This window comes from Cryptomeria japonica, chromosome 5 (assembly GCF_030272615.1).
Source record: "Cryptomeria japonica chromosome 5, Sugi_1.0, whole genome shotgun sequence".
In the NCBI taxonomy this organism is placed as follows: Eukaryota; Viridiplantae; Streptophyta; class Pinopsida; order Cupressales; family Cupressaceae; genus Cryptomeria; species Cryptomeria japonica.
In genome coordinates this window covers 31,868,396-31,893,068 of record NC_081409.1, presented here as the reverse complement: position 1 = coordinate 31,893,068, position 24,673 = coordinate 31,868,396, and positions in this window count along the sequence as shown.

Here is a 24,673-nt window from a genome sequence, read left to right as displayed (position 1 = left end):
GAAGGTGAATATTCTACCTCGAATGCTGAGTGTGCGAAAGTACGTCGAATGGTGAGTGTGTCATTTGATCTTGTTAGGGGTTGAGGTTGACGCGGAAGCCTGCGCGGGATTGAATGCACAAATGACTTGCCCTCTTTTGTTTTTTTTTTAAGTAATGCCCATTGTCATCGAAATTTCGATGAACACAGGCACTTTTTTGAAAAAATAAATAAATTTCATTGCTAATGCCTTCTCCGTCGAAACCAAATGTAAAATTACCGTCGGAATTCTGACAAATTCGGGCATTTTTTCAAAAAAAAATCAAACTTGGTCACAATATACCTTCTCCGTCAGAAACCTCCGTTGAAATTCTAGAACAAAGGCATTAGTGTTGGAACTTCCGACTTCCATCCCAAACAACTTCCTAACTATCGATGGAAACCAAACCAACAAGTAACACTTTCAGGTTTGGAGAGAATAACGACCAAAACAGTTAAAGCCCCATTTCAAAATAAATTCCTATCACTCGAGTGGTAGGAAACATGAAGTTCCCTTTCTTTTTGTTTTCCAAGGCAATGGGAGTAACCAGACACTTGAGATATGTTGCAACCTAGAATAAAGAACACCCAACTCCAAGCAAGAAAACAAAAACCAATCAAAATTCAAATTTCAACAATACAAATAAAACCAAAAATTGCAAGAGGGAGATGCCTGTCCATCAAAATCCTCAGGTGGAACGAATTCATGAGCTCTTGCTCATGAGACCTGCAACTGAGTGACCTAGTTTATTGATCTCATTCTCTATGAAACAAGAAGCATCTTCAATGGAATGTTTTCTCAATTTGACAAGATATTGAATATACTCATGCTTACAAGTCTTCTTCAACAAATTCTTATCCCAAATGCATTCTATTTGTGGTGGAGCAGAGAATTTTGCAGGTTGATTTTCTAGAGACGAAATTGTTGTCACAATCCCATCCTCTTCTACATCCCCCTTACATGGATATAGATCCTCTGCATTGAAAATGAGAGATATATTTAGTCTATAGGAAAGAAAATCTCATAAGCATTGGCTAAAAATTTCCTAAGGACTTGGCAGGGACCAATTTTTTTCATTTTCAGTTTATTGTATGTTCCTATGGGAAACCTCTCCTTACAAAGATGAGCTAACACAATATCTCCAGCCTAAAATTGCAACTACCTCCTCTTTTGATCAACATGCTTTTTGTATTGTTGATTGTTGTCATCTATGTTTTGTTTCACCTTCTCCTGCATATCATGAATGGCAGGGAAAAAGTCCTCCCCATCTGTACTCCTCTTCTCCATGCCAACAAGATCATGAAGTTTGAATACACCCCTTGGGTGAATACCATACACCACATAAAAAGGACTCAAACTTATACATTTATTTGGTGAATCGTTATATGTGAATTCTGCTTGTGCCAACTTGAGATCCCAACTTCTGGGTGAACTACAAACGAGATATCTTAACAAATTGTCAAGGCTTCTATTGACGACCTCGGTCTAACCATCTGTTTGTGGTTGATATGAAGAACTAAAATTCAGATTTGTGCCCAATTTCTTCCATAGGGTCCTCCAAAAATGACCCACAAACTTTGTATCCCTGTTAGAAATTATACTCCTTGGAATTCCATGTAACCTTACAACTTCTTTAAAGAACAAATTAGCAATGTTAGTGGCATCACTAGTCTTCTTAAAACGTATGAAATGCACCATTTTCAAAAATCTATCTACCACCACAAAGATTGAATCATTTCCCCTTTGTGTACGAGGTAAACCCAACACAAAATCTATACTTAATGAATCCCAAGGTCTGGTTGGAACCGACAATGGCTGGTAAAGCCCAACAATTTGGCTTGTCCCCTTAGCAAGTTGATAAATGTTGTACTTCTCTATACATTTTCTCACATTTGCATGTGTCCTAGGCAAAAAATAATGAGTAATTAATTGCAAATAAGTCTTATCCTGCCCAAAGTGACCAACAAGACTACCACTATGTTTTCCCTTCAATAAATTATCCCTTATGGAGCCTCAAGGGATATACAACTTGTTCCCCTTGATAGAAAACATTATTGAATCATGTAGTCTATCCAAGGCTCTCTATTCCTGCAAATAGGCTCAAGGAAAGCTTCATATGTTTCCTTAAAATCAACATCCTCTAAATACAATTCCTTCAAACCTTCAAAACCCACACTATTAGTTTGTATCTCACATAGCAGAAAATTCTTCCTACTTAAAGCATCAACAACTTAATTCATTTGGCCAATTATGTTTCAAAACAAAATTAAAACTCTGAAGATACTCAACCCATTTAGCATGCCTCTAATTAAACTTTTGTTGGCTATTAATGAATTGCAAAGCATTGTTATCTGTATACACAACAAACTCATTAGGCAAAAAATAATATCTCCATTTCTTTAGGGACTAAACCAAGGCATAGAATTCCAAATCATAAGAAGAATACTTCCTTTTAGCATCATTAATCTTCTCACTGAAATATGCAACCAGTTTACCTTCTTGGCTTAGGACTGCCCCAATTGCTAATACACTAGCATCACATTCTACTTGAAACACCTTGTTAAAATCAAGAATAGAAAGAATGGGCTGCTCACTTACCTTCGTCTTAAGAAATATGAAATTTTCTTCAGCCTCCTTAGTCCACACAAATGGTCTTTTAGTCCCTTTTATGGTCTCAAGAATAGGTCCCAGTACATGACTGAAATTTCTTATAAACTTTCTATAAAAACTACAAAGACCATGAAAGATACTTACCTCCATTACACTTCTTGTTGTTGGCCAATCAAGGATGGCCTAAACCTTCTCCTTATCCATCTTTAGTCCATCTTTGGACACCACAAAGCCCAAATAAGTCAGCCCAGTTTGCATAAACACACATTTCTTCAAGTAACCTCTTCAATACCATCCTCAAATGTTCTATATTCTCCTCCTAGACCTACTAAACACCAAAATGTCATCCAAATATAAAAATTAAAAATTTACCAAGAAACAGTTTCAAAACCTCATTCATTAATCTCATGAATGTGCTAGGGGCATTAGACAATCCAAAAGGCATAATTAGTCATTCATACAACCCATCACTAGTCTTAAAGGTTATCTTCCATTCATCCCCCAGTCTTATTCTTATTTGATGGTAGCCACTTTTCAAATCTATCTTGGAAAAATACCTAGAGCCATTCAAACAATCCATGAGATCCTCTATTCTTGGTATGGGAAACCGGTGCGTTATTGTAATATTGTCAATAGCCCTTGAGTTAGTGCACATGCACCATTCCCCTCCCTTATTTGGAACTAGCACATTAGGAACAACACATGGACTTAGGCTCTCCCTTATCAAACCCTTCTTCAAAAGGTCTTCCACTTGCTTCCTTATTTCTTCATTCTCCATAGGTGTTAACCTATAAGTAGCTTTGTTAGAAAGGTTGGCCCTCATAATAAAATCCATGTGATGGCTAATTCTCCTCATAGGAGACAATTCATAAGGCAAATAAAATGCAATGATATCCTCATACTCATACAAAATATCTTTCACTTCAATAGGCAAGTCATCAACTCTTGAGGAAGACAAAACACTTCTAGGTTTAAGAACCAAAGCATAACCAATTTCTTCATTCTTCAAATCATGCAAAAACTCCTTACCACTTACCATCATTACTTTACTATTGTTGCTACCGTTGTTTCCCTCTTCTTTCTCTTTTATTGGCATCAAGGTGTGCTTCTCTCCATCCTTTTCAATGGTATATGTGTTCTACCTTCAATCATGCACCGCCTTCCTGTCAAATTGCCACAGTCTTCCAAGCAATACATGACACACATCCTTGGGCATTACATCACACAAAATATTATCCCTATAACTTCCAATCTGAAATTCAACATAGGCCCGCTCATTCACCAATATTTGATGACCTTTTGTAACCAAGACACCTTGTGGGAAGAGGGATGCTTAATCCTTTTAAGATCTAGATTTTCTACCATTTTAGTTGCAACAATATTATCCATACTACCACTATCTATAATGAGTTTACAACATTTACCTTGTGACTTACACTTTGTTTTGAACAATTATCTCCTTTGAATTGGCTCTTGACTTTCCTTTTGAGGTTTCAACAATACTCTTTTGAGAAACAAAGATTCTCCTAACTCAAGTTCATCCTTGTGGTGTACAGGAGACCCCACACTTTCTTGATCGACTTGTATAATACGATTACTCTTCTCAAATTTTATATATCCTCCTTGGGATGACTCAGCACAATCCCCACTCTTGTGTCCATATTGATTGCAATTATAGCACTTCTCGACAAACCTTCTACCTCTACCTTGGGAGCCACCTCTACCATAAGATCTGCCCCCTTTATTTCGGAAACCTCCTATGTCATTAACTGTTGTTGTACTATAACTTCTAGCCTCTTCTCCTTGATGATGATGTTGCCCTCTACTTGTTTGGTGTCCCCTTCCTCTAAACCCTCTTCCTCTCTTCTTCTCTTGTTGACTTTGCTTTCTTTGCAACTTCTCTTTTGCTCTTAGAGCAAATTGATAAGCTTCTTCTAGGCTTCTAGGGGTCACAAGACTCAATTCGTCTTGAAGACTATACTTTAGGCCATTCATATAACGACCTAACTTCTCCCCATATTCCTCACTATGCCCTGATCTGATTACCAATTTGTAAAATTCCTATGTATAGTCCTTTATAGACATATCTTTATGCTTCAAATTTTGTAACCTCTTAAAGAGATTGGTCCGATAATTAGTGGGAAGGAACTTAGCTTTCAATTTAGCCACCATTTGGTCCCATGAGTGAATTCTCTCCTTATTCTTCCTTCTTCTCTTAGTTTGGACAAAGTCCCACCACATTGTAGTGTGGCCCTTCAATCTGGTACAAACAAACTTTACCCTCCTATCTTTTGCTACACCCTCATAGTCAAAATACATGCCTAAATCATTTATCCAATCAATCAAGTCTTATACATTAAGACTTCCTAAGTAGGTATGAACTTATATTTTAGGCTTGGATCCTACATTCATGACTTTCCTCAAGAGTCTCTCCTCAAAAGTTTCCTTCTCTCCTTGTCCTTCTCTATTACCCTCTTGGTCTTGTTCTTCCTCCCCTGTCTCATCACCACTTACATCCACATCAAGGATCCCTATTTTATATGCCCTTTCCAAGGCATTCATCCTCTTTATCAATTGGTACAACAACCCATCATCATGTCCTCTTCTGCCTCTTCCACGGGATCCACCTTTGCCCATTCTTCTTGGACATGTTATTGTTCACACTCTCGAATCCCCAAAATTTGTAGGCTCTGATACCAAAATGATGGCAAGCCTCACTGGCCACTTATCCAAATTCACATTTCAAACACAATTCAATCAACCCTTCTTATCGTAGACAAGCGGTTTGAACAAGAAAAAAATAATAGATTTACTTTAACCAAAATTAAGAACAATCAAATACTCTGCAATTTTGTACACATTCAGAGAGACAGGAAGAATGTCAAATCCAAAAATCCACTATTGATCTGTGACAGGAAATCGAACAATTGTCCACTGTTATGTCTTTATCAATTACAAAGGTTCCTCAATCAATACATTGGAAGAATTCAACAATCGTCTTCAATAGTCAATTGAAACTTCAAGGCATTCATTCATTCGACCAATGCCCCCTCTGCATATAACTTTTGTGGTTACACATTCACTGTCCCACCTTTTCTCCAACTATCGGCCTCCTTCATATAGTATGCCAGTTGCTTGGGATTCCAATTCTTAACCGATTTTTTGTCCCTTTGATTCCTCGTTGGAACTTCCGACTTCCATCCCAAACAACTACCTAACTATCGATGCAAATCAAACCAACAAGTAACACTATCGAGTTTGGAGAGAATAACGACCAAAACAAGTAAAGCCCCCTTTCAAAATAAATTCTTGTCACTCTGGCGATAGGAGACAGGGAATTCCCTTGCTTTCTATTTTCCAAGGTGACATGAGTAACCAAAAACTTTACATACACTGCAACCTAAAATAAAGAACTCACAACTCCAAACAAAAAAACAAAAACCAACGAAAAACCAAAATTTCAACAACAGAAATAAAACTAGAAATTGCAAGAGTAGGATGCCCCTACATCAGAAACCAAGAGCTTTGATATGTTGAAGAAGAAAGTCACATAACAACTAATTTTGGCACTTTTGGATTTCAATAAGGCATTTTAGTTAGATTGTGATGCTAGTGGCAATGACATAGGAGCTATATTTTAAGCATGTTGCCTATTGTAGTGAGAAGCTTAATAATGCCAAGAAAAATCATTTTGTCTATGATTAGGAATTTCATGCTATAGTTCGATCTTTGAAGAAATGAAGAAATTATTCGTTACCAAAAGCATTTGTTTTATATATTGGTTACCATGCTTTCCTGTATCTTAATAGTCAATGAAAGTTAACTTGGACATAAAATAAGTTAGTTTTTGTAGAGTTTTACTTTTTTTGTTTTTTAGCATAAGAGTGGAAGGTCAAATAGAGTTGTAGATATCTTAAGTAGAAGGAAACATTTGTTGACAAAGACAAAGCTAGAAGTTGTTGGGTTTTATGAAATCAAGAGTTTGTATCCTACCCATTCATACTTTGCAAAGGCTTGGAGATATTCTGTGGAACTTGTTAATTAGACAGGAAACAATGGTTGGATTTTATAATCCAAGATGGGATGTTGTATATAAGAAGCCAGTTGTGCATATTATGAATTATATGAGAGATAACTTGGTCAAAGACAAGCATAGTGGAGGATTGATAGGACACTTTGGTCGAGATAAGATCATTGCTCTTATTAGTGAGAATTATTACTACTCATAGTCATAGTAGGATATGAATAAGTTTGTCCAAAGTTGTAGAGGAAAATGGACAAAGGAGTAAGTCAAAACACTAGGTTATATCAATCTTTACCTATACTAGAGAGACCATGGGAATATTAGCATGGATTTTGTTCTTGTTTACCGAGGACCTAGAGAGGACATGACTCAATATTTGTGATGATTCATAGATTTTTGAAGATGGCACATTTCATTCCATGTCAGAAGACTAATGGTGATGTTCACATTCCAAAGTTGTTTTTAAGAGAGGTGGTAAGACTACATGGTCTTCCAAAGAGTATAACTTATGAAAAAGATACAAAGTTTGTTGGGTTATTTTGAAGGACCTTATAAAAGAAATTAATAACTAGTTTGAAATTCATTTTTGCACATCATCTGCAAACTGATGGACAAACAAAAATGGTGAATAGGAATTTGGGCAACCTACTAAGATGCTTGGTAGTAGATAAGCCCAAGGGATCGGATTTGATTTTACCCCAAGCAAAGTGCATATAATAATCATGCCACTAGGAGTACTGGTAAATCCTTATTCGATATTTTATATAGTAGTTTAAGAAATATTTCTAAATTTTAAAAAAATAGATTAACGAGAAAAGAGTAGTACTAATGTTGAGGACTTTGTAGAACACATGAAGAACTTGCATGAAGAAGTAAGCATGCACATAAATAAGTTGAATTTTCAATACAAAACAAACGTTGATTAGAAGCGAAAGTTCATAGAATCCAATATTGGAGATTTAAGCTATGGTTCATCTAAGGAAAGAAGATTCCTTGTGAAAACATATAATAAGTTAAAACTGAAGAATTTTGAATCATGCATGATTATAAAGAAACACCATTAAGGAAATGTATACGAGGTCGAGTAATCAAATGAAATCAACATATCACTTGTGTTCAACATTGTTGATTTGAGAGAGTATCATGAATAAGGCATTAAAGATGGACCAAAAAAAGAATAGTAGAGTATTTCAACATCTACTCTTAAGGAAGAGATAAGAAATCTTGGATAGTTGTGTGGGCAGGGTACATGTAGTATGAAAAATATTTGGTCAAGTGGAAAGGAAGGCATGTTGAAGGCTCTCATGGTTATCTAAGGCTAAGATTAATCATCCTAGTTTTCCTCAGACACCAAAGATGTGACAAGGTTGCTTATTAAATTATCTCACGTGTCTAATGCAAGAGCATCCAAGGTGTAAGAGCAATTAGGCATCACCCAAAAAAAAATTAATTTATTTCTTTATGTTAAATTCTGGTCAAAATGATCTCAATAGGACTAAAAATGGTAGGGTTTTTATTTTAATAAGTTGACATCTTTGCACATATGGACATGACATCTTACACAAACCACCAAAATATTAAAACTAAGCTACTGGTGAAGAAATTACCTCAATACCATTTATGGATTGTGAGATAATAAAGCTTTCATTTTAAAAACTCCTTGTGAAATCTTCAAAGTCAAATATGAGGCACTTATAAGCCCCAAATGGGCTCAAAAAAGGGTCAAAAAATACAAAGTCCCTGGAAGGAACCTTTGGCAAAGCCTCGCTTCTTTAAGAGTTTTCCAATGATGAGAATTGATCATCAATAAAATGCCTAGTTCTCCTAGAAGTTGCATTACCAAATTTTTTAAAATTTGAAATTCAAAAGAAGGGGAAAATCAACAACTAGATCTTGAACATCCAAAAATGGGGAGTTACACTTACTAGAATACTCGAAGGGGGTTGATAATTGGGAGAAGAATCATTGGTGCCAAAAAAAGAGGTGAATAGAGGTTACAAAGGATGATTCCAATAGTGCAAATTGTGTCTCCAACTTGCAACAATTTCTAAGAGAGTTCAATCTCTTTCTAATAAGAATAACCCATGTGCTTTAACATTGTAATTTTTGAATCTTTATTTTCATTTCAATAGAAGAAACCAAAAGTGATGTATTTTCTTTACATTTTCTATGAGAATCTCTATAATTGTGTTTATATGAGTGTTGGTTGGAGTGGCCCTTCATTATCTGCTCTATTGATTTTGTATGATTGATAGAAAGGCTTTATTTGATTTATTACTTACACTAGGTTTTGGGTAGCTTCAGTTTATTTTTAAATCTAACAACATTGTATCACAAGATGGCATTTATGTTTAACTTAATACACTCAATTATTCTTTAATAAACAAGTTATGTGAATGCTTGTCTAATTTCATTAACAAAAGTTGACAACTTGGAAATTTTATTTAAGAAAAATCATGATTTTATTTGGTATCGAAATTATAATAATCTTTATATGATCTTAATGATGCTATTTTTTCAACCCATGTCCTTGCTAAACCAAACTTTAAAAAACCTTTTTATTTTGTACATGAATGCAACAAATAAAGTGATAAGACATTATAATAGTACACAATAAAAACCAAGAGATGCCTATAGGGTATGAACGTCTCATGTTGTAAGACTTAGAAACTAAATGTCCTACTAGCGAAGCTTTTTGCTTTCATTAATAAATACTCTAATCAAGTTTAAGTGTCTCCTAATGTTCAACAAAACATTTTAAGTATCTCCTAATATTCAATAAAGTCAAAGTAAGATCAAATGTCTTGATTATGTCATATCTTAAAGAAGCCATTGTTACAATATAAATTAGCTAAAAGGGTTTTAGAACTCAACTTTTGAGTTTAAAACTTGTAAATAAATTGGGATACATGATATTTGCTAAGCATTTAGATGAAAATGTTATATATGATATCAATGTTGTGTTATTTTGATGACGAAAGCCTTAATGCTAGATATTTTCAAAACCTCAAAGATCAAAGTTGTTGGAAAGCTTAAGAGAGGGATTATTATGGAAGTGGGATTGTTTATTGTTAAGAGATTGCTAATGTCATAATTAGGTTTATTATCTACACCATGCATTGCCCTAGTTTCTCAAACAAGATAGAATGAAAAGTTCTAAGATTATAATCACTTAGATTTTCCTTTATTTCCTAGAAATAGGAATGGTGTTCTTTTGAGATGTCTTAATACATGATAAATTGAGGGTTTTCTAAGGTGCTTGAAAATGGTTGTGGTGGTCATTTTGTTGCTAAAATCACTCATAAAATTGTACAAATTACTTTTGGCCTACTTTGATTTTTTTTTAAAGTACCTTTTTTTATTTATTATGTCACTAATTTATAAATTCCTTATAAACCTTTCCCTAAATGGGGGTGTTAAACTTCATTTCAAATAGTCATCCCCGGTCTTGTACCAAAAAAAAAAAAAACTTTTTACAGCCATTAACAATATCCCCAAGTGTTATGAAGTAGCGTTTTTATGAATTTATATCCCTTCAAATTATATTTTCACTTTGGTGTGCCATATTACATTATTTAAGATAATGGTCCTCAATTTATTTCTTGTGAATTATTTGCCTATCTTGATCATTCATCTTACCATTCTTCGAAATATTACTCATCAAACTAAGGCAACCAACAAAAACTCAATTAATATCATGAAAAAAATTGTCAATAAAAATAGAACAAATTAAGCCCATGACAGGTAGGAGAGTTGACTTGGGAAGTGGGTTTGTTCCCCATTGGTCTCGAGTTTGACTCTCTGAACCCAATGTTCATACAGCGTGTGTAATGCATGGACCCTTATCCATACCCAAAGGATTAGTCTTGCCTCAATTCACCTCAAAATGAGCGTTGAGCTAGGTCACGGTATATATATATATATATATATATATATAAGTAAGTTTGTGATTCTTATGCTTAGTTTTTTTTTTTGGTACTAGGACTGCTTTGCAATATTAAGATCAGAATATTGATCTGATTTGCTTGAGATTAGATAATATTTTGGCTTTATATCGAAAGCTAAGATGGCAGCTGAATATTTTGGCTTTTTTATAGGTGGTTGTTTTGCATAAACTTAAAAAATTTGAAGACAAACTTGAGAAATGTTTTGATAAAAAGGGTTATAAAAAATGTTCAAGTGATTTGGTTCTAATTAGCAGATTTTTTAGTCTTGGACCTTAATGATTGTCAAAGTAAAATTTCAATGGTAATTAGTAGAAACAGAACATTTATACCCAACGTTTTGTCTTTCTTTTATCATATGCTCCTTTAATTGGTTTCCATTGCTTCCTTGTACTTTCACTATTTTTGGTTTGTGTTATATTGATCTATTATACATGTGGTCATGTTTAATGTTGATTTCATGAAAGGATAATTGAAGGAGAAGTGGCATAACTTGAACTTACTAGCTTATATCATCCAATTTGGAACCCAATTAGGAGGCTTTTGTTTCCGAGAAGCTCAAGGTCTCTTGTTGATTATGGAAAATGTTTTAGTCAATGATTTGTATCCAAGGTTTTGTCTTTCTTTTATCATATACTCATTTAATTGGTTTCCATTGCTTGCTTGTACTATTATTGTTTTTGGTTTGTGTTATATTGATCTATTGTACATGTGATCATGTTTAATGTTGATTATACGAAAGGATAATTGGAGAAGTAGCATAACTTGAACTTACTAGCTTATCATCATCCAATTTGGAACCCAATTAGGAGGCTTTTGTTTCCGAGAAGTTCAAGGTTTGTTGTTGATTGTGGAAAATGTTTTAGTCAATGATTTATATCCCAGGTTGTCTTTCTTTTATCATATACTCCTTTAATTGGCTTCCATTGCTTGCTTGTATTTTTACTGTTTTAGGTTTGTGTTATATTAATCTATTGTACATGTGGTCATGTTTAATGTTGATTACATGAAAGGATAATTGAAGGAGAAGTGGCATAACTTGAACTTACTAGCTTATCATCATCCAATTGGGAACCCAATTAGGAGGATTTTGTGATTGTGGAAAATGTTTTAGTCAATGAAGCAAACTGTTTAATTACTGTGAAGGTTTTGATGGAATCAATTTCAGATTAATATATTTATTAAGCCACTATCCTCATTCATTGGTCAAATTGATTAAACTTGAAAACTCTCCACCCACAATATGATGATATTTTCATAGATGGGGCAGCATGGGAGTCTTTCGATGTTGTCAAAGGGATTTACGTGATATGAACACCTTGAGATAATGGACAACTAAAGAATGTCTACAAAAATTTAAAAACATAGAAGAAACAAAGCAATCTACACTATGACAAATTGCTAGCAGTAATAGGATGGCAGTCAACGAACTGTCATGACAGTTTCAATTGTCTTATAGCAGTTCCACTTGTTTCATGTCAGTTTAATTTATTTTAGGTGATCATGTTTGTGTCATGTTAGCTTCTCCCTAATGTTTATGGTACTTCTTCCCCTGTCACAAAAAAGAAGTAATGACGGGGAAACTGTATTCAAACCCTAGAGTTGTCTTTAGTTAAATATTGCTGAATTTGTATTTTTTCATCCTTACGGGGTATTTTATTATCCAGAGATCTCATTCATTGGGTGTCCTGGCGAGTTGTAAGATGAAGCATAATACATAGTGAACAAAGGTAAGTTGTCGAGCATGAGAAGCTGTAAAAGTACTATATGTTAGTGTATATAGGCAAAAAGCCTATAATATTACAATAATGATAGTGGCAAGAGAAAGCAAGGCCTTACTCTTCTCGAGTGTTCCCACATTAAGTTTCTCCAAAGTAATCTCATGTATCAGCTATGATTTGCATCACATAGCCAAGTCATTTCTAAAGCACAAATTAATTGTTTCCATCAGAGTATCAAAACTCTCCGCGAGTCAGGCGAGTTTCCCGAGTTGGCGAGTCAAGTGAAGCTCGGTGAGTTTTGGTAGCTCGTGACTCGAACTCGGTGATTTTTTCGCGTAGCTCGCATGACTCACGAGTTAGGCGAGTTATGGACAAACTTGCCAAGTCCGAGCTCTGGGACTCGCGCTGCGGCAGGTCACATTTTGACTTGCAAAAAACAAAAAAAATAAGTTTTTTGACATGTTTTTTTTTATATTTCTTTTTCATTTAACCCTAAAAGGTCTTTGAATTGCTAATTGTGAGAAGAAGAGAGGAAAAGTGAGGAAGACAAAGGAAAACAAGAGGCTATAGGTTTGCAACCAGCAGGGAAGAAGAGCATCAAGGAGACCACAAATCACATTGGGGAAGGTAGAAGCTTGCATTGAGAGCATCAAGGAGTCCATAGCAAGACTTCTCAACTCATTTGAAAGAGGTAAGTGTTAAACTTTGTAGATTTTGTTGGTTTTTTTTGGTATGTTAATGGATTTTTTCATTTGTTAGTTAATTTTGTTCCAAATCTTGAATGTTTTTTTATTTTTTTAGTTTAACTTCAATGAGAGAAGTAGAATAATAGAAAAATGCAAACCCTACATTTTTTTAGAAAAAAATTATAAACATGTATTTACAATTTTTTCTTTAAAAAAAGTAGGGTTTGCTGATTTTTTCTATTAGTTTATAACTTTATAAAAAATTCTTATTGCACAGCCTTCGCGTTTTAAAAACATTCATTTTTCACAATACCTAAAAAGGATGAGGTTTGGAAATATATTGAAGAGTTTCCTGGCAGACAAAAAAATCAAACAAAATGTTTTTTTTGTAAAGAAATTAATTTTGGTGGCATCAATAGATTTAAATACCATATTGTCGGCATACTTGGCAATGATATTGAGGTATGTAAAAAACAAATTGTTGAGGCAAAACATTTCTATTACGTCCAATTAGAAACACATGAACAAGAAAAGTTAACTAAGAATAGGCAATTGGAAGAATTAAATGTTATTGGCTCCCATGCACCCACATCCGCATCCGCAGGCTGTGTTGGAGAGGGTTATTCCATGCCTCCCTTTTGTCCTAGCGCTTCTGCTAGTGCTAGTGCTTCTGCTAGTGGTAGTGCTTCTACTTCTACTCCTAGTGGCACTATTACCTTTGGCACTAGAGTCCAAAAATATAGGTTGGATAGTTATTTTGTACCACGTAGTACTCCTGGAGCACAACCCTTGCTTGAGATCATGGGTTGGAACAAGCAGGTTCATGATGCTACAAAAAAACAAATTTGCAACTTTTGGTACTTTTGCAAGATTCCATTTATTGCAACCAGCTAATTCATTTTATTTGATTGCTTTAAGTTTAAAAGTAAATTTATAGTTTGAACTTGAACTCGACTTTGTCTAATCATAATCTATTTGTGATAGGTCTCCTTATTGGCAAAGCCATTGTAGATGCCGTAACCATTTGTGGTGCGGGCTTTAAAGCCCCTACTGATGTTGAGTTAAGTGGCCGCCGCTTGTTAGAAATACTTTGAGGATATGAAAGTTGAGCTAGAGGACCATCGACGGTCCTGGAGCCAAAAGGGTTGCACCATCATGACAGATGGTTGGACGGATGGGAGGAATAGAACACTCCTAAATTTTATTGTTTCCTACGGAGCTAATTGATCATTCTAATTTCTACTTCCCTAAATGCATTGAATAAATTAAATTTTGATTTGTTGATTGATACATGATATTTGATAATTGTTTTGCTCTATTTTCAGGATCCACCATGTTCTTGAAGTCTATTGATGCTTCCTCACATGTGAAAAATGCCACATACTTATGTGAGGCTATTGAGGAAGTCATACAAGAGGTGGGGGAAGAAACTGTGGTACAGGTGGTGACAGATAATGCAGCAATTTATGTTGTTGCAGGTAAACTTTTGATGGAGAGGCATTCGAAATTTTTTTGGTCTCCATGTGCGGCCCATTGCCTTGACCTCATGGTGGAGGATATTGGTAAGCTTAAATGGGTGAAATCAATAGTTGAAAGGGCCAAAAATATCAACGAGTTTATCTACAATCATGCATTGGTCCTCAGCATTATGAGCAATGCATAGGGCAAAAGGAGTTGGTTCGTCCTGGTCATGAGGTTTGCCTCAAACTTCGTCACACTGAAATCCTTGATGAAATCAAAGGCAGCTTTGAAGCGTATGTTTGTTGTTGAGGGGTGGACTTCTGATGGGATGGGGTTTGGGATAGACTAGCCTAGTATATGCTCTTGGATCCTTTCCTTGGATCACCAGGTGTTCTAACCACACCCTAGGGTCTCTAAGACTTCCTCTGCTTGTGGAATCCCCTGACCTTGCCCAATCCACCCACCAACAATTTCAATTTTCACTCCTAAGGTCTCACCTACTCATGAAACTCAAAGAACCCTTACTTAGGCTAATAAGGGTTTGGCTTGTTCCACACCTTCTTAGGTCCTAGCAAGGATAGGACAGGTCTTGGACATGGTTATCCATGCATTCAAGTGCCCCCAAGAGGTTTTCAACTTCTAACTCCTTACCGATTTCACTATTTTGTCTTTTACCTACAAAATAGGGCTACAAGTATTGTGCCTGATTAGGCCTCCTACCCGGACTTTTAGGGCTCCCTCTTGCAAATGATGCACATGTTTGTGAAACTTCCTAAAAGACCTGCTATTCATTTGGCAAGGGCTCAAGGATTTTTCTAGTTTTGGGCCTCCAAGTGTCTGTACACTGCCATAGGTGGATTTTAAGGTTTTTAAGGGTTTTAAAGAGGGTTTTTAGGCCTGCAAGGGTCACAGTGTGGGTTTAATGTTCTTGCTACCTTGTCTGGATTGGTGGAAGCTCCTCCTTCACACCAATGGTACTCCACTCACCCCTCTACAACTCCTCCAAAGGGTGCCTCCTCCTTTGTCCTTCCTTGCTCTCCAAGACCTCTGCAACTTAACCCTTTCTAGTCGGGCATTGTCCAGTCTCGCCTAGGAGTGGGTCTTTAGATGGCCTCCCTGCATCTTCAAGGGCCCTGCTTGCTCTGAAGTATTGTACAGGGTCTGCACTCTCATTCCCCATGGTTTCATGGTGATTCCACAATGGGGAATGGAGTTATGAACCCATTGACTCAAACCAGTTCAAAATTGGACAGTGAGAAGCAAGTTTACAAACTATTTACAAACACACAACCTGCAAAGCAAAACCTAATCTAAATGCTCACAATGAAAGTAAATACACCATATAAGACACTCAACACAGTTTTACTCGAAAATCAATCCATTAATGATCTTGTCTGACTCCATTTGTGTCGACTGGCAACAAAATTGCAGTCACAGTCAAGTCACTTTTCTTGGGCCGTACAACAACTGACATCCAACCCCTTCTCTTAGGGTTTGCAACTAATTATACTACCCTTTCCTCAGTCTCTGTGCCCATATTAGGGTTGTCCACGCTATATTAAAGATTTGGACCACTAGGTGGAAAAGTTGCTTGACAACTTTGAAAAGTTGTCATGCAACTTTTGCAGCTTTTGAGCAACTTTCTCAATGTTGCTTTTCTTGACTCCTAGACCCACATTGGGCTCTCCTAAGGACACCTCCATGCTAATAAAGACCCTAAACACCACAAGGCACACATACCCTCTATTTTCAAGAAAAACTCAACTTTGACTTATGACCCTAGGACCTCAACTAGGACCTAAACTAAGACCAATGAGCACATGGCCCTTATTTTATATACAATGGCTTCATTAAGAAGCAAGAACACAAACAAAAGCAAATGGTGGGAGCCCTTTGAAGGGTGCTCCTGCACCATACTCGCCCTCTGCAACAAACTAAGGAATTAGGGGAGTGAGAAGAGCCGGATCAATGCCAAGCTTCTTGAACTTGCTCTCCTCAATCCAAGTATCTTCAGACACAGGTTGACCTGCCCATTTCACCAAGTGCTCCATGTAGACCTGGTGTCTAGTAGACTTCTTCACCCTTGACTCCAAGATCTCCTCTGCTATGGGCTGCTTCACTTGAGGTAAGGCATTCACATCCAAGTCTTGTAGTACCTTGGCTTGGTTCTCAATCTACCCTGCTATCTCTCCCATATACATTATCAGATCAGCAACATTAAAGACTGGTGAAATGGCTAAGTCTGAAGGAAGATCAACCTTGTAGGCATTCTCACCATATTTTGACAAAATTTTACAAGGTCCTACCCTCTTCATTTGCAGTTTGGTAGGCTTACCACTTTGCATCCTAGCTTTGCTCAGATGGACCATCACATAGTCACCCACCTTGAACTGAACCTCTCTCATTTTCTCATCCATTTTGGCTTTCAGTTTTTGAGTGGATTCAAGGATGGCTTTCTTAACCTGCTCTTGGACTTCCTTGATGGTTTGAGTGAAGTCCTCTGCTTGCCCACTTTTCATCTCCATGGAACCAAGTTCCCTGAGTTCACACACTCCCCTTGGATGTCTACCATAGACAACCTCAAATGGACTCTTTCCAATGGTCCTATTCACACTGTCATTATATGCATACTCTGCTTGAGGAATGATTAGATCTCATGTCTGTCCATACTCCTTGGTTAGACACCTCAACAAATTGCCTAACACCCTATTAATGACTTCAGTTTGACCATCAATTTGTGGATGGTAAGCTGAGCTAAATGAGAGATTAGTTCCAAGTCTCCTCCATAATGTTTGCCAAAAATGGCCCATGAACTTGATGTCTCTGTCTGAAACAATGCTTAATGGGAGTCCATGAATCCTCACAATCTCCTTAAAGAAAAGATGTGCAATATAGCTAGCATCATGTGTAGTCCTACATGGAATGAAATGGCTCATCTTGGAAAATCTATCTGCTACCACATAGATGCTATCCACACCTGTCTTTGTCTTGGGGAGTCCTACTACAAAGTCCATGCTTATACATTCTCAAGGCCTATTAGGGACTGGTAATGGTTGATAGAGACCTGCATTACTTGATCCTCCTTTTGCTCTTTGACATACACCACATTGCTCCACATACCTCTTCACATCTCTTGGCAACTTTGGCCAATGGTAGTACCTTTGTACTAGATCCAAGGTTTTGTTGATCCCAAAGTGTCCACTTAAACTGCCATTGTGTTTTTCCTGGATGAGGTTTTCTCTCATGGATCCTCTAGGCACACATAACTGATTACCTTTGAACAAGAGACCATTTTGGAGAGTGTAATCTACATACTCACCATGGAAATGGTTCTCAAACTCCTTGCAAACCTTGTAAGCTGATGAGAAGTCTTCATCTCCTTCATAAAGGTCCTTGAAACCTTCTATTCCGATGCTCTGCAACTGTAACTCTTGAACTGTCAACAACTTCCTGCGTAAAGCATCTGCCACCTTATTGAGTTGCCCCTTCTTATGCTTGATGATGAAGGTGAAGGATTGGACGTATTCCATCCATTTCAAATGTCTATTGCTAAGCTTCTCTTGAGTGTTAATGTAACTCAAAGCTTGGTTATCTGTGAACACCACAAATTCCTTTGGGAGTAGGTAATGCCTCCATTTTTTGAGAGACTGAACTAATGCATACAACTCTAGGTCATAGGTTGAGTACTTCTTCTTTGCTTCATTGAGCTTCTCACTGAAAAATGTCACAGGTCTTCCCTCTTGACTCAATACACCCCCTACTGCAATTCCACTTGCATCACACTCCAATGTGAATAGCTTGTCAAAAGTAGGTAGAAGTAGGATAGGTTTTGTGGCTACTTCTTGCTTCAATAATTGAAATGCTTTCTCAGCCTGCTCAGTCCATTTAAACATAGTTTTAAGGCCTCCTTTTATGGTGTCAAGGACTGGTGCACATATGCCACTGAAGTTCCTCACAAACTTTCTATAGAATTGGGCTAAACCATGGAAACTCCTAACTTCAGTCCCTGTTCTAGGGGCAAGCCAATTCAAGATTGCCTCTACTTTGCTTGGATCCATCTTCAAGGTTCCCCTAGACACCACAAATCCTAAGTAGACTAGCTCTTGCTTCAAGAAGTCACACTTCTCTAGGTTGATTGATAACTTCTCTTCATGCAACCTCTCTAAGACTAACCTCAAATACTCAAGGTGCTCCTCTTTGGTTCTGCTATAGATGAGAATGTCATATAGGTACACCACCACAAACCTGCCTGTGAAGTCTTTCAACACCTCATTCATCAACCTCATGAAGGTGCTTGGGGCATTGGTGAGTCCAAATGGCATCACAAGCCATTTATACAACCCTTTTGTGGTCTTGAAAGCAGTCTTCCACTCATCACCCTCCTTAATTCTAATCCGGTGATAACCACTTTTAAGGTCCAACTTGGTAAAATACATAGTACCCCCTAAACATTCCATCAAATTCTCTATTCTAGGAATAGGAAACCTATACCTTATGGTGATCCTATTGATTGCCCTTGAATCAATGCAAAGTCTCCACTTGCCTCCCTTCTTTGATGCTAGCACTACCGGGACTGCACTTGGGCTGATGCTCTTCTTGATCAGTCCTTGTTCCAACAACTTCTGCACTTGCCTTGCCACCTCCTTGTTTTGGTCAGGTGTGAGCTTATATGCAGCTTTATTAGGTAGGGATGCATCGGGCCAAAGTCTATTTGATGGCTTATAGACCTTCTTGGTGGGAGTGTTGCAGGTGCTCCATCACTCACTATGTCCTTATACTCTTGCAACATTTGCTTCACCTCCTTGGGTACCTCTGCCTGCAACTTGTCTTCCTCCTCCTTTGGCTTCACAAAGATGGCACACCTCACTGTTTCCTCCTCATGTAGCAAGTGTAAGAACTCTTTACCAGTAGCAAATAAGACACTAGGTGTTCTTGAGGTTCCCTCTTCATTCTCTGTCAAAGACTGAATCTTAAAGGTCTTGCTATCCTTCTTGAAGGAAATGGAGTTCTCCTCTCCATCATAGATCACCTTTCTATCAAATTGTCAGGGTCTACCTAGCAATAGGTGACAGGCATCCATGGGTAACACATCACAAAGGATCTTATCCATGTATCCTCCAATAGAAAACTCTACCCAAGTATGTTCATTGACTAGCACACTCTGCTCTTGATTCAACCATGTCACCTTATATGGGTTAGTGTGGGGTATCCTTGTGAGTTTCAACTTCTAGGTTGCCTCCTCTGATATTATGTTATCAGTTGACCCTGAATCAACTATCACCTTGCAAACTTTACCAAGGATCTTGCATCTCACCCTAAACAATGCTCTCCTATGCTTAGGTTCATTCTTAACTGGCTGTCTTATCAAGACTCTATTGAACATTAGATTTTCTCCAATCTCTGATTCAATATGGTCCACCTCAGGTGTCTTGTTGCTTGATGTGTCTTCATGTGCATAAGCAACCCTCTTTCCACTGTTTGATGATGTAGGCTTGTTAGGCCATCTATAGGCCGGGTGTCCCAATTGTCCACAGTTGTAACATTTCATAGTTGCAAAGTAGGAGTTACCCCTGCCGATACCTCTACCCCTACTTGGACCACCTTGTGCACCTCTTCCTCTAGAATGGCCCCCTCTGAGATTGGTTTCACTGCTATGATCAGTCAACTTGGCTTCTCCTTGGTTCCTCTGCTCATTTGCCTTGTTTTGGTAACTACCTCGGTGATTCATTTGTTCTCTACCTCTGCCTCTGCCCCTGTTATTAGAGTCTCCTTTTCTTTTGTTCCTCTCTTCCACCTTAGCAACAAGTTGATGACATTTTTGGACAGTGGTAGGAGTCCATAGGCTTATCTCCTCTTGAATATTCCACTTTAGGCCGCTTAGATACCTAGCCACCTTGATAGATTCATCTTCTTGGACTTTGGATCTAAGACAAAGCTTTTGAAATTCTTCAGTGTAGGAGGTCACATCAAGGTCTTTTTGCTTCAATCCATGTCTCTTCTTATGAAGTTGAACTTCATAATCCTCTGGTAAGTAGTTCTCCTTGATCTTACTCACCATGGCCTTCCAATTGGCAATAGGTAGCTTCCCCATGCTAACTCTCTCTTCTTGCAGATACTTCCACCATGTCAAAGTTGCTCCCCTTAATCTTGATTTGGCAACCTTAACCTTTTGAGCCTCTGTCACTCCCTCACGCTCAAAGTGGTTCTCCATACCCTCAATCCATTCCATGACAGTATCAATGTCCATCTTTCCACTGAAATGTGGCAATCCTTCAAAAGCTTTGGTGTTCAAAGCCTTAATAGCCTTTACAAAAGGTTCTTCATTGAACAAGGGATCTAGTTCTGGTATAATGTCATCTATGTCAATGGTTTTCTTGCCTTTATCCTTGGTGTCTTCACCCCAAGGTCCATGTGTCCTCTGATCCACCACTTCTTGCAACTTATCCCTTATCTTGCTCATAGCTTCTTCAAGGAGTCTATTCTTCTCCTTCTGCTCTTCGACCTCCCTAGCCAGCTCTACATTAGTGACCATTCTACTCTCCCCTACTGATTCACCAATATATAGAGACATGCACAGTCCACCAAATCTTTAACTTGCTCTGATACCAATCTGATGGGATCGAGTTTGGGATAGACTAGCCTAATCTATGCTCTTAGATCCTTTCCTTGGATCACCAGGGGTTCTAACCACACCCTAGGGTCTCTAGGACTTCCTCTGCTTGTGGAATCCCCTGAACTTGCCCAATCCACCCACCAACAATTTCAATTTTCACTCCTAAGGTCTCACCTACTCATGAGACTCAAAGAACCCTTACTTAGGCTAATAAGGGTTTGGCTTGTTCCACACCTTCTTAGGTCCTAGCAAGGATAGGACAGGTCTTGGACATGGTTATCCATGCATTCAAGTGCCCACAAGAGGTTTTCAACTTCTAACTCCTTACCGATTTCACTATTTTGTCTTTTACCTACAAAATAGGGCTACAAGGATTGTGCCCAATTAGGCCTCCTACCCGGACTTTTAGGGCTCCCTCTTGCAAACGATGCACATGCTTGTGAAACTTCCTAAAAGACTTGCTATTCATTTGGCAAGGGCTCAAGGATTTTTCTAGTTTTGGGCCTCCAAGTGTCTGTACACTGCCCTAGGTGGATTTTAAGGTTTTTAAGGGTTTTAAAGAAGGTTTTTAGGCCTGCAAGGGTCACAGTGTGGGTTTAATGTTCTTGCTACCTTGTCTGGATTGGTAGAAGCTCCTCCTTCACACCAATGGTACTCCACTCACCCCTCTACAACTCCTCCAAAGGGTGCCTCCTCCTCTATCCTTCCTTGCTCTCCAAGACCTCTACAACTTAACCATTTCTAGTCGGGCATTGTCTAGTCTCGCCTAGGAGTGGGTCTTTAGATAGCCTCCCTGCATCTTCAAGGGCCTTGCTTGCTCAAAAGTATTGTACAAAGTCTGCACTCTCATTCCCCATGGTTTCATGGTGATTCCACAATGGGGAATGGAGTTATGAACCCATTGACTCAAACCAATTCAAAACTGGACAGTGAGAAGCAAGTTTACAAACTATTTACAAACACACAACCTGCAAAGCAAAACCTAATCTAAATGCTCACAATGAAAGTAAATACACCATACAAGACACTCAACACAGTTTTACTCGAAAATCAATCCATTAATGATCTTGTCTGACTCCATTTGTGCCGATTGGCAACAAAATTGCAGTCACAATCAAGTCACTTTTCTTGGGCCGTACAACAACTGACATCCAACCCCTTCTCTTAGGGTTTGCAACTACTTATACTACCCTTTCCTCAGTCTTTGCGCCCATATTAGGGTTGTCCACGCTATATTAAAGATTTGGACCACTAGGTGGAAAAGTTGCTTGACAACTTTGAAAAATTGTCATGCAACTTTTGCAACTTTTGAGCAACTTTCTCAATGTTGCTTTTCTTGACTCCTAGGCACACATTGGGCTCTCCTAAGGACACCTCCATGCTAAGAAGGACCCTAAAGACCACAAGGCACACATACCCTCTATTTTCAAGAAAAACTCAACTTTGACTTATGACCCTAGGACCTCAACTAGGACCTAAACTAGGACCAATGAGCACATGGCCCTTATTTTATATACAATGGCTTCATTAAGAAGCAAGAACACAAACAAAAGCATATGCTGGGAGCCCTTTGAAGGGTGCTCCTGCACCAACTTCCTCATCCTATGCTACGACCACTGCAAGGATAGATGTGGTAAATTGCATTTTTGATGAGCCAAGTTTTTGAACCCTTTGTGGAGAAATCGTGGAGGTAAATTTATTACAATTTAACATTTAGTATCTACTATTTAGTAATTTACTTTTAATTTATTAACAATTTAACTTTGCAATTTTGCTTTTTTTTAAATTTAATTTGACTTAATTGTTTTTGTTTAACATTATGTGTAGGTCACTGAGCCATTCGTAGTTCTCCTATGAGTTGTATGGATAGGGCCAAGGAGGCCATTAGATCCGTATATGCAGGAGATGAGGATAAGCATGGCTCCATTTGGGAGATTATTCATAGGAGATGGCAGAACCAGCTTCACAAGCCCATCCATGCAGCAACCTATTACCTCAATCCAGCATTTTGATTTCGTGATGACTTCAAGGCAGATGAGGAGGTTCTTAGTGGCCTATATACGATGGTACAAAAGTTGTGTACTGATGGCACAACCTCAAGTACAACGCTCCAACTGGATAAATATAATAATCAAGAAGGCGCAATCTTCGCAAGCAACATGTGCATAGAGGCTCGGACACAATTGCAGCCAAGTAGAAATATACATAAACTTAAGATTCTTAAGTTTATGGCTTATGCATTTTAATTTTTTATTTTATAATCTAGCCTGAAAGTTGGAAATGAGACAGATTTTTATTTTATTTTTTCGTTATTTCAGATAGATGGTGGCAAAAGTTTGGGCCCTCAACCCCAAACCTTCAAAAAATTACCATCGATATTTTGAGTCGGTCATGCAGCGCTTCTGCATGTGAGCGCAATTGGTCCATGTTCGAACACATCCACTCGAAGAGGCATAATAGATTATCTATGCAGAGGTTGAATTATCTTGTTTTTGTTCATTACAACCTCCGTCTTAGGACCAGACAAATTTTGGATACTGACTCCTCTCTGATCACTCTAGCAGAGATCGATCCAAAGTCTGAGTGAATCATTGAGTCTACCAATCTTGTCTTCACTGAGGAGGACCATGAGTGGGTTGACCAGGCAGATAGAGAAGCTAAGGTTGTGGCTATGGCAAAGGAGGATAGAGCATGATCTGGTACAGGCATAGCTGATGTTGATCATTGTGGCACCTCACAAGCGGAGACTATGGCTACTCAATCATCCAGGACCTACCTTAGATGCCTTTGTAGGAAGCAGACAGACTACTCTGAGGCTGAGGCTAAGGCTGAGGATGAGCTAGAGCCTGAGCCATAGACTTGTTTTTGCTTACGGGTTACATATATGTTTGGGAACATTTGATGTCATGGATTTTATATACATTTGACGACATTTATAATTCTATATATCTATGTTTTATATTTCCTTTAGCTACAATTTACATTTCTACGCATGTGATGGATGTATGTTTATTTATGTGATAAAATTAGCTTTCATTTTATGATGTTATAGTGTCTTTAAGCTTTATTCAATAATGGGTGCATGAAACAAGTTTTAAATCATTAAAAATCTCTAAATTTCAAGGGCTTTTTATTTTTATTTTGTCGAGTCGTAGTCGAGTCACAAGTCAAGTCGATCTTGCCAAGTCCGAGCCGAGTCTAAATCTGAGAACTTTGGTTTCCTTAAGCAAACACTAAAGGGGCAATGCACCTGTAATTTGTTCTAAGATAAGATTCACATTGGTGAATCAAGTGCAAAATAATTATGTTAATTACATCAGCAATTTCATAGTCTTCACTATGAAATCCAACCAGTGAGATCAGATCCCTACACCATGCCTCACTGTAAGTGTGATCAAAGTTCTCCTAGATCTATCATACTTGAGCATGCATCTGGGAATTCAACAGATTTACCTTCAAGTTGTACCCTTGAGCTCTTCACATTCCCACGTCATAAGATTTGGATATTATGCATTTCAGTCCAACAGAGAAGGATCAATATATTGAAACTGCCACTACATGCACTTGTTGTACTAGTGATTTAGAGTAGCAGAGGA